The sequence below is a fragment of the Dendrobates tinctorius genome, unplaced genomic scaffold (genome assembly GCF_039654945.1).
Source record: "Dendrobates tinctorius isolate UK_male_01 unplaced genomic scaffold, ASM3965494v1 ptg000209l, whole genome shotgun sequence".
NCBI lineage: Eukaryota > Metazoa > Chordata > Amphibia > Anura > Dendrobatidae > Dendrobates > Dendrobates tinctorius.
Genome location: NW_027361876.1, coordinates 2,674,342 through 2,686,452, shown reverse-complemented (window position 1 = coordinate 2,686,452; position 12,111 = coordinate 2,674,342). Strand labels below are relative to the sequence as shown.

The window sequence follows — 12,111 nt, the reverse complement described above, 5'->3', positions numbered from 1 at the left end:
AATGTGTAACTTACTGGGCGGCTTGCTGTATTTTTGATAAAAATCACTGGTTTATCAGGAGATCACTACACGGCTAGTCAATCATTGGGGTGTGCAGAGTTAGGCTGGTGGTTACACTTGCGAGAAACTTGCACGAGTCTCACGTCTCAATACCTGGCACTCGGGACCAGAGTGTGCAGCTGCATGTACTTCTATGCAGCTGAATGCAAGTGTGACCACGGCCTTATATAGAACTCGGCATTCAGAAAAGTGGTAGATTGGTCTTTAACCCCTTCCCGACATTTGCAGTATATATACCCGTCATGGTTGGGAAGGACTTCTCGACCAATGCAGTATACATACACGTCATGGTGATCGCCTGCACGCGGGAGATCGCTGTCGGGTATCAGCTGATTCTGATAGTTGACATCCAGCTCTCAATGCCAGTATTTACCAGTGGGTATGGAAAGTATTCAGATCCCTTTATATTTTTCACTGTTTCATTGCAGCCATTTGGTAAATTCAAAAAAGTTCATTTTTTTCTCAATGTACATTCTGTACTCCAGAAATGTAGACAAACACACAAATGTAGAAATTTTAGCAAATTGATAAGAAAAATTGAAATCTCACATCATAAGGCCATGTGCACACGATGCAGATTTACAGCGGATCCGCAGCGGATTTTACCGCGCAGAAACGCTGCATATCCGCATTGTGATGTACAGTATCAGGTTAATCCTTAGAAAAAAAACCCGCTGTGCAGACGCTGCGGATTTTTCCGTGCGGTTTTCTTGTGGTTCAAAATATGCAGCATGTCACTTTTGTGCGGTTTTCCACGTGATCCATTCTCAAAATCCGCAGGGGGAAATCCGCAGGGGAAAACCGCACAAAAACCGCAAGAAAAAAAGGAAGAAATCCGCAGGAAAAATGCAGGTCATTTGACCTGCAGATTTCTTCAATTCTGCGTGGAAAAATCCGCAGGGCAAAAAAGTACGTGTGCACTTAGCCTAAGAATTCAGACCCTTTGCTCAGTATTGAGTAGAAGCACCCTTTTGAGCTAGAACAGCCATGAGTCTTCTTGGGAATGATGCAACAAGTTTTTCCACACCTGGATTTGGGGATCCTCTGCCATTCTTCCTTGCAGATCCTCTCCTGTTCAGTCAGGTTGGTTGGTGGACAGCCATTTTCAGGTCTCTCCAGAGATGCTCAATTGGGTTTAGGTCAGGGCTCTGGCTGGTCCAGTCAAGAATGGTCACAGCATTATGAAGCCACGCCTTGGTTATTTTAGCTATGTCCTTAGGGACATCATCTCGTTGGAAAGAGAAGCTTTGGCCAAGTCTGAGGTCCAGAGCATTATGGAAGAGGTTTTCATCCAGGATACCTCTGTACTTGGCCACATTCATGTTTCCTTCAATTGCAACCAGTCGTCCTGTCTCCTGCAGCTGAAAAACACCCCCATAGCATGATGCTGCCACCACCATGTTTCACTGTTGGGATTGTACTGGGCAGGTGATGAGGAGTGCCTGGTTTTCTCCACACGTACCGCTTAGAATTATCTCCAAAAAGTTCTATCTTCGTCTCGTCAGACCAGAGTATCATATTTCTCATAGTCTGGGAGTCCTCCATGTGTTTTTATAGCAAACTCTATGTGGGCTTTCATGCCTGGCACTGAGGAGAGGCTTTCGTCAGGCCACTCTGCCATAAAGGCCCGACTAGTGGAGGGCTGCAGTGATAGTTGTCTTTGTGGAACTTTCTTCCATCTCCCTACTGCATCTGTGGAGCTCAGCCACAGTGATCTTGGGGTTCTTTACCTCTCTCACCAAGGCTCCTCTCCCACGATTGCTCAGTTTGGCTGGATGCCATGGTCTAGAAAGACTTCTGGTGTTCCCAAACTTCTTCCATTTAAGGATTATGGAGGCCACTGTGCTATTAGGAATCTTGAGTACTGCAGAAATTCTTTTGTAACCTTGGTAGACCTGTGCCTTGCCACAATTCTGTCTCTGAGCTCCTTGGCCAGTTCCTTTGACCTCATGATTCTCATTTGGTCTGACATGCACTGTGAGCTCTTATGTAGACAAGTTTGTGCCTTTACAAATCAAGTCCTATCAGTTTAATTTAACACAGCTGTACTCCAATGAAGGAGAAGAGCCATCTCAAGGATGATCACTAGGAAATGGACAGCATGCGACTTAAATATGAGTGTCTGAGCAAAGGGTCTGAATACTTATGATCATGTGAGATTTCAGTTATTCTTTTTTTAATAAATTTGCAAAAATTTCTACATTTCTGAGCGTTTTTTCAGTCAAGATGGTGTGCAGAATGTACATTAATGAGGAAAAAAATGAACTTTATTGAATTTACCAAATGGATGCAATGAAACAGTGAAAAATTTAAAGGGGTCTGAATACTTTTTGTACCCACTGTAGATCGCATCATTTAACGGAGCAGGCACAAGGAAGAAAGCCCCTCCACCCCAGGATTGGAGACCATGCGACGACATAGCAGGGTCCCGATACTTGCCATGGTGACCCTCGACATTCAGGTCAAAAGGCACTAGCAAGTTAGGTAGATTATGTGCAGTACATGATTAACTTGTCTAAGCAGCACTGACAGCTTAGGCTGGCTTCATATTAGCGTTTTTGCGCGCAGTGCATCGTGCGCAATCAGTCGCATGCGCCCCCATGTTTAACATTGCGGGCGCATGGTCTAGCACTTGCACGCGTTCATCAGCGTTTTCGTGCGCATACGCTTTTTCCAGGTGTGCAGCCAGACGCAACATGTTGCATTTTTGGTTCCGCTCAACCTCGTTAAAATAGACGATACACCTCGACAGATACTAAGAATTCTAATACAAGTCATCCTACTGATGAACCCACCCCTAGATACAAACTCTCGTCGAGTGATTTTTTTTGTCCTCAGAACCAAGCGATATGGAAGGGGGGGGGCGGGGGAGACGGAAAAGATATAACATCAAAAAGAAAAAGGCAGGAGTTACAGGAAATGGTCCCCATTACATCAGAGGGAAACCAGATACAATCGGAGACGCTAAACTCCCAGTCCTCTCCTGCTATACCTCCATCCAAAGGTGATCTCCAAATCCTGAAACTTTCCTCCTATCTCTTGTCGGATGTTGAGAAATCAGTTTTGACTAAAGCCCCCGTTACACACTGCGATATCGCTAGCAATATCGCTGTAAAGTCACCGATTTTGTGACGTTGCAGCGATATTGCTAGCAATATCGCTGCATGTGATACTTACCTCCGACCAGCTCCCCCGCTGCTCATCGCTGATCGCGCGAGAAGCTGCTGGATCATTCCTCGTCGGCAACTTCCTGCTGGGCTTTCTGTGGCGCCGACGAGCGATGCGTGCGGGAGGACGCAGGATCGCCTCGTCCGACAGGTAAGTAGCGATCCCCGTCCCCTGCGATGTCGCTAGTGAGATCTGCCTGTGTGGCAGCTCACTAGCGACCACTTAGCGATGCACCAGTGATCCTGACCGCGTCATATCGCTGGTCGGGATCGCTGGTGAGTCGCTAGGTGTAACGGTACCCTAAAGGCCTAACTTTTGCTCCCACAAACACCTTGAATAAGTTTATTTTGTTAAAGGACTTGTATTTGTTTTGTCGACAGATTACTTTTAAACTTCTGTACCATCAGCCTTCCTTAGTCGACTCTTTTGCAGACAATGAGAAGCAAGTGTTTCGTGATTTACTGGAACTTCAAGAAAATGAATGCCCCTCTGATAACCGAAGGTTTACAAGAAGATCTCCCTCACAGGCATCTCCTTCATTATCATTATTCCCGGTAGTACAAATCTTTTTTGATAGTGTCTGCAGAGACATAGATCATCTTAGGTTGGATAAGAATAAGCAAAATAATCTTGGTTTTGAAGAAAGAAAAGCCCTCAAGAAGCTTCAGGATTATGAATTTATTGTAAGAGAAGCACATAAGGGGGGCAATATTGTGCTGTGGCCTCATGAACTCTATACTAATGAGGTCTATAAACAATTGAATAATACTGACCACTACTTGATTCTACCCTCAGATCACACCAGCATCTTTAAGGACAAAAAGAATTTACTATTAAGAAAAGCTTTAGATGGTAATATCCTTAAAAAAAAAAAATCCGATTTCCTGACCACGCATCATCCGGTAATACCAACGTTTTATATCTTACCGAAGGTACACAAGTCGCCTACAAAACCTCCAGGTAGACCGATAGTGTCAGGAATTGGTGGCCTAATGGAGCGGCCTTGTATTTACATTGATCATTTCCTCCAACCTTTGGCTTCTTCTTTGGACTCGTTAGGGACTCGGCACATCTGATGTCTTTCTTGGAAGAACTAACCATCCCGGAGGGTACCATTCTGGTTGGCCTAGACGTAGAATCGTTATATACTAACATTGCGCATGATCATGGAATGGAAGCTGTCTCTTACTTCCTCAATAAGCAACCAAAGACTGATGGTGAGCATAATGCTTTTCTTTTAGAATTACTATACTTCGTTCTAGATAAAAACTATTCCACCTTTGATAGAAAGTACTATAGGCAAATTTCAGGAACAGCAATGGGGGCCAGATGTGCACCATCTTACGCAAATCTTTTTCTGGGTTGGTGGGAGGAGTTAGTGGTGTACAAACATGCTAATTTCTCCAAGAAGGTATTTGCCTGGAGACGCTATATAGATGACATTCTATTGCTTTGGAGTGGTTCTCTGGAAGAATGTAGTCAGTTTATTCAAGATCTGAATAATAATACGTTAAACATCAAATTGACCTCTACCTTTTCAGGAAACGGAATAGATTTTTTTTTACCTTAAACTTTCAATCCAAGGGGAGATCAATTCTTGTCTATATCGAAAAATCACCGCAACAAACAGCCTCCTCCACTACGACAGCTTTCACCCTCGACATCTGAGAGATGGAATCCCGAAAGGTCAGTTCCTTAGACTTCGCAGAAATTGCAGCTCCCAGGACGATTTTCGTTTATTGGCCAATGACCTTTCTTCCAGATTTAAAAATCGGAACTATCCAAAAAAGATGCTAACAGTATGGATAGATCTAACTTACTCCAGAAACGTTCACGAGACACAAAAAGGGATCTCTCTTTAATTACTACATTCAATAATCAGTGGACTGATGTCCATAAAATTCTTTCCAAAAATTGGAACATCCTACTGAGTGAGCCTAGACTCTCAAATTACATCTCTGCCACCCGTAAAATTGTGGCCAGACGTGCGCAAAATTTGAAGGACCAGCTTTGTCATAGCCACTATCAGAGACCTAAAGTTAATATAGGAAGGGGCACCAGAATTTATGGCACATATGCATGTGGTGGATGCAACGTATGTCAGTACATGATTGCACAAGATGGCTTCTCTGTTCCTACATTACCCACTTGTATTAAGACCTAAATGTTTTTTTAATTGCAGGTCTAGAAATCTGGTATATCTTTTGATCTGCGGCTGTCCAAAATTATATGTGGGTCAAACTACTCAGGAGTTAAGACGACGCACACAACAACATCTATCCAACATCTCCACCGCAAGGAAAGATCGGGAGAAGAATAAGGCGATTTCATCAGTGGCGACTCATTTTTTGGACATACACGAAAGCAATACAAAGGGATTAAAAATCATGGGACTGGAACTGGTTAATACCAACATTAGAGGCGGGAACATCGTCCCCAAATTATTAAGATGTGAGTCCAAATGGATATACAACTTGAAGAGCCTTGCCCCTTCGGGCCTCAATGAAGAACTATTGTTACCGGCTGCTATAAACAATTATAGTGGACGTAATATGACACAGCTTTGAATATGTCTGGAAAGGAGTCTTTTTTCCTTTTTTTTTCCTCTCTTTCCCGTTTTTTTGCTTTTGTTATATAATTTTCTAAAATACTGTATCTATTCTGAAGGGTTAGGATATGTTTTGTGAGAGCTATATACATTTAAATTTGATAAGATTTATCTTGAACGTAATTCATCTTCTAGGCGTGTTTTTGTTTAAAAGGGTTGGCACCTAATAATGTAGATTTTTTTTCATGTAATAACATCCCCAAATCTCCATCTGATTCTAACCCTCCATTGACATAATTTGGGTGTTTTTGAACTACCCTCTGTATATTTATATATATTTTTCACAAGTTTTATACCTTATTTTCCATTCTGGTATAATTGTCATCAGAGGATGGTAGATTAGGGTTTTGATGAATATTTGTTTCAACATGTCTCTCAACATTTATACCTCATTTGGATTCAGATATGATTGTCTTCCTGATTGTTCTGTTAGAGACGTGAATTGGACTATTAACATAAGAAAAGGTCTGTGAGCTGTGATGCAACAGGCTTAAAAATGATGACTCTATGAATAATCTTCCTCCATGTGGTATTCATTCTATCAGTCCACAAGTTGGGTGCATATTTATATATGATCTCCCATAAGGGTATTGACAAAGGATATACATCTTGATACAATGACCATCTAAAAAGGACCCAGTGGGGTCCTTTAAGACTCCTGTGAGAGCCTTCAATATATTATTGTTCCATTGGGCTGCGTCTTCAACATATCTTGTTATATGGTAATCATCTTTTTCTCCAAATGTAGGCTTAGCATTAAGATGTACACCTTGATATGGTGTAAGAAATGTACCTAGGAACTTTTTAGCAATGGCAGGTTATATGCGGCTCTACATTGTATGAAATTATTACCATGACTTAGATATATAATGTTTGATATATGTGATCTGAATATGTGACGACATCTATTTCACATTGGCGTTTCTGCTCTATTTTTTAATGCCATTATTTTTATATATAGCGTGCCAATAAACGATCACTACCGATACGGTACTTTTCTTGCTCATATGTCTGTATGACCTTATATCCAGCGCATGATATGATGAAAAAATACAAAAGCAGCACAGATGAAAAAAGAGAAAAGAGGGTGCACGCTCCCAGGTATATACCAAACCTTTGAAATATCCATCAAAAAAATGGAAAACAGCACGCCTTAGAAGATATGAAGGTGTTTTATTTAGCCCATAGGGCTATGTGCCCATTCAGTGCAACGTTTCGGTTCAAAAAGGGTGCGGACCTTATATCCAGCGCACGATATAGTGATGCAAAAAACTAGTTGTGTGTGACAGCAGCCAAACAAAAACCTGATACAGCGATACCAGATTTTGTAATTGCACTAATCCGAAGAATAAAAGTTGTCTAACCACTTATACCGCAAGAGGAACGACATAATAAATAAAACCAATTCTTCACCTACTGTTGATTTTTTAATTCTGCCTCCCAAAGATCACAGTAAAGGCCCCGTTACATGCTTCAATGTCCCAGCGATCCCACCAACGATCCGACGTTGATGGGATCGCTGGGACATAGTTAGCTGATGGCTGGTGAGCTGTCACATAGGCAGAGTCACCAGCGATCAGGACCAGCGAGCATGCTGGTATCCAGGGTAACTAAGCGCCGCGTGGCACTTAGTTACTCGCTGTTTACCCTGGATACCAGCTCCCAATGTCTGCTGTATGGCGCTGGGAGCTCGCTGATCGTTGGTCTCTCGCAGCAATGTGTGCTGACTTATGTATGACCCAGACCATTAGGCAACGATTAACAATCAGCCAACTGATCGTTGATACGTGTCACACGCAACGACGTAGTTTCGACATCACTGCAACGTCACCAAACTGGTGACGATGCAACGATATCGTTCACAATATTGTTGCGTGTAACGGGGCCTTAAGGCTCGATTTACATTTATCCTGTGCACTATGTTGAGCACTTACACCAGGGTTTCCGTGTAAATATCTTGAAATGTGCGATTCAACCCCCAGCGTAAGATTCCCTATAATGAGACAGATGGTGGCACTGTGGATGCAGTTTGACCTGTGATCTGGCAGTGTCCTTTTAGTAGGCGTGCATAAAAGTGCTGTCAGCCATAGTTTTCTGCACATCTGCAAAAAAGGACACTGCTGAACAGCAGCCAGGTGGAGTCCAGAGTAACTCTGCTGCCTCATTATAGTGAGTGGGGTCCCACTCAGGTCCATCTGTTAATGGAAATATAGAGTGCTTCCACATTACTGGTAGCACAAAGGAACTGGAAAAGGGATAAGGCTAGATTCACATTGCGTTAGGGGCATCCGTTTAACGGATCCGTTAAACAAATGCGCTAACGCTGATGTCATTTTTTAAATCTTTTGTGGCCTAGCGCTAATGGTATGTGCTAACTCATGGTAGCATTTCGCTACCTTGCGTTAGCCATACAGGTCTATGCACAGCTAACGCGTCCGTTCGCTGTGCGCTAGACCCGACGCACCCAAAAACGCTGCAGACCGCGTTCGAGGGTGCATCAAAGTAACGCGCTAATGCATGCCAATATCGGCATGCTTTACTATTATTGCGGCCAATGGGTGCGTTAACGCACCCGTTACATAGCGTTAGTGCCGCTATGTAACGGATGTGCACAACGCATGGCCCCTAACGCAATGTGAACCACCTCTAACGCACTCACCTGCCCAAAAGAAATCCAGCAAATTCTGTGCTACCAAATACAAATGTCCAATTCCTTCTGAGCTCCACAGCGTGCCTAAACCGCAGTTATATTCCACGTTTGGCATTTCTGTAACGACGCACTACAAAAGTTTAGAGTTTTCACCCAGCAGTATTTGCCTATCGCTCTGTCCCTCCAGAGTCTCGCCATGTGGCCAAGCAGTACTCTACAGAGACACATGGGGTATTTCTATATTCAGCAGAAATTGTGGGACAAATTTTGGTGTCATTTTTACCCATTTCCCAGAGCAGAAATGTAAAGTCTGGGACTAAAACAAAATTTTGGTGGTAAAAATATGATACCTTATTTTTCGGATTATGAGACGCTCCGGATTAGAAGATGCACCCCAAATTTTGAAGAGAAAAATAGGAACCCCCCGGGCAGCAGCGCCAGACACCACCTCATCCCAGCCTGCAGCAACGGTGCCAGTAAGGTATATACGCATTATAAGACGCACCCCCCATTCCCCCCCCCCAAATTTAGGGGAAAAAAAGTGCGTCTTATAATGCCTAAAACACAGTAATATTTTTCTTCATTGCCTAATGGTATAAAAATCTGTGACCCATTTGTGGTGTCAATATGATCACTGCACCCCTAGATGAATTCATTGAGAGGTGTAGTTTGTAAAATGGGGTCTCTTATGATGGGGGAGTGGTGGTGGGATGGGGAGGGGGGGTTTCTGCAGTTCTGGCACCTCCGGGGCGCTGTCAATCTCACATAGCACCCTCAAACCAGTCCAGCAAAATGTGAACTCGATTATAGTGCTTCTTCCCTTCCGAGTTATGCAATATGCCTCAAAAGTAGTATACATATGGGCTATAGGCAGGGCTGTGGAGTCGGTAAGCCAAACCTGCGACTCCGACTCCTCAATTTCCCTTACACCGACTCCGACTCCAACACCACGACTCCGACTCCCACACATATTGCTTATATTTAAGTGAAAAATTTATTGTAGTACAATGTGAACCTCAGACATTTAATCATTTTTATGATCCAATAATCAAGATATTTATATAGAACAGAATATATATTGGTGTACTACCCGGTTTTCATTCTTTTTGGCACAGATACGATATGGATAGACAGATATGGATAAATGGATAGATAGAGCAGATTTCTAATCTGCTTTTGCTATTGAAAACATTATCTATGAGCTCAAAAACCTTTCAGGTGATGCAGTTTTTTAAAAAGATGATCAGCTTTTGCAGCTGAAAAACGTATCCTCAAAAAACACAGGAAAAACGCTGTGTGTGAATGTAGCCTTAGATCAGGAATATAACAGCCATTTATAGGACATTTCATAACTTTCCCAAACTCCTATGAAAAAATATTCAGCACATCCTGCATTGAATTACTGTACCCAATTTATTATATATTTTAGGAGTCGGAGTCGGTCCATTTCATACCGACTCCAACTCCACCAAAATGAGCACCGACTCCGACTCCACGACTCCGACTCCACAGCCCTGGCTATAGGCATACTCAGGAGAAATTGCACAACAAATTTTGGGGTCCATTTTCTCCTGCTATCCTTGTAAAAATAAAAAATTGGGGCTAAAATAGCATTTTTGTGGGGAAAAACAAATTGCTCAACTTTATAAACTTATGTGAAGCAGCTGGGGTTCAAGGTGTTCATCACACATTTATATACATTCCTTGAGGGGTGTAGATTCCAATATGGTTTCATTTGTGGGGGGGTTTCCACTGTTTAGGCACAGCAGGGGCTCTCGAAACGTGATGACACTGGCAGACCATTCCATCAAAGCCCTGCCGTGAGCCTAAATAGTTCTTTACCCCCACATATGGGGTATCAGCATACTCAGGAGAATTTGCACAACAAATTGTATGGTGCGATTTCTCCTGTAACCCTTGTGAAAATGCAAAATGTGCGCCAAAACACATTTTTTGTGAGGAATATTTTTTTTTTACCTTCACAGCTCAACATTATAAACTTCTGTGAAGCATTTGGGGTTTCAAGGTGCTCACCACACATCTAGATATAAGTTCTCTGAGGGGTCTAGTTTCCAAAATGGTGTCACTTGTTGGGGCTATCCACTGTTTATGCACATCAGGGGAACTCCAAAAGCAACATGGCATCCGCTAATTATTTTAGCAAATTTTACACTCAAAAAGTTAAATGGTGCTACTTCCCTTCCAAGCCCTGCAGGTGGTTTTCCCACAACATACAGGGTATGTACATGCTCAGGAGAAATTGCACAATTTTGGGGTCTATTTTTTTTCCTGTTACTCTTGTTACACTTATGTCTAAGGTAAAATTTGTGTGACAAAGGTTAAATGTTCGTTTTTTTTCCTTTCACATTCTAAAAATTCCTGTGAAGCACCTTAAGGGCTAAACTCCATGAATGTGATTTTGAGCACCTTGAGGGGTGCAGTTTTTAGAGTGGTGTCACTTTAGGGTATTTTCTGTCATATAGGCCCCTCAAAGTCACCTCAAATGTGATGTAGTTCATTAAAAAAAATGCTTTTGTAAATTTTGCTGGAAAAATGAGAAGCCACTGGTCAACTTTTAACCCTTATAACATCCTAGCAAAAAAAGATTCTGTTTAAAAAATTGTGCTGATGTAAAGTTGACAGGTGGGAAATGTTATGTATTAACTATTTTGTGTGATATAATTCTGATTTAAGGGCATAAAAGTTAAAAGTTTGAAAATTGCAAAATTTTCGCCAAGTTTCAGCTTTTTCCCCACAAATACAAGCAAGTCAAATTGAAGAAATCTTACCACTATCATAAAGTACAATATGTCACAAAAAAACAGTCAGTAGGATCCGTTAAAGCGTTCCATGGCTATTACCACATAAATGACAGTGGTCAGAATTGTAAAATTTGCCCCATTCATGAAGGTGAAAAACACGCTCGGGGGTGAAACATGTTTCCAATTAGGTCTTGTGTTTTCTTTTAGGACAATCATGTTAAGATTGTTTTATACTGCAATTAGCTTTCTTTTTTTTTTTTTTTTACTTTACATTAGGGTATTTTTGTGTTTTCATATGCTTTGATATATTTGCCTGTGAGACACCTTGCTAGACGCCCACCACCCTGCTTCCCTCTCTCGAGATCACTCTGGAATGCCCGCTCTATCTGCAATAAACTCCATGTGATTCACGACCTCTTTACCTCCCGCAATTTTTTCTTCCGTGGCCTCAATGAAACATGGCTGACACTACGACACCGCCTCCCCTGCTGCGCTATGCTATGGCGGCCTCCACTTCACCCACACTCCTCGCCTTGGCAACAGACATGGTGGAGGAGTGGGCCCTTCTCCTTTCTTCCAATTACACCTTCAACCCAATCCCACCTCTTCCCTCCCTTAACCTTCCCTCTTTTGAAGTCCACTCTGTCCGCATCTACTCTTCCTACAACCTCCAAGTGGCTGTCATATACCAACCTCCAGGCCCAACCACTGCCTTCATTGACCAATTCTCTACCTGGCTCCTTCACTTTCCCTTTGCTGACATTTCCGCCATTATCATGGGTGACTTCAACATCCCCATTGACACCAACCAGTCGGCAGTCTCAAAACTCCTGTCGCTCACTTCATCTTTTGGACTTACTCAG

The 12,111-nt window shown here is 42.5% G+C and overlaps 1 protein-coding gene across 1 annotated transcript in view; it reads right to left on the bottom strand.

The window, feature by feature from the left end:
• Positions 1–12,111, bottom strand: part of SCAF11 (SR-related CTD associated factor 11) — a 160,619-nt gene that overhangs the window by 136,448 nt on the left and 12,060 nt on the right. The gene's annotated exons all lie outside the window — the stretch shown is intronic.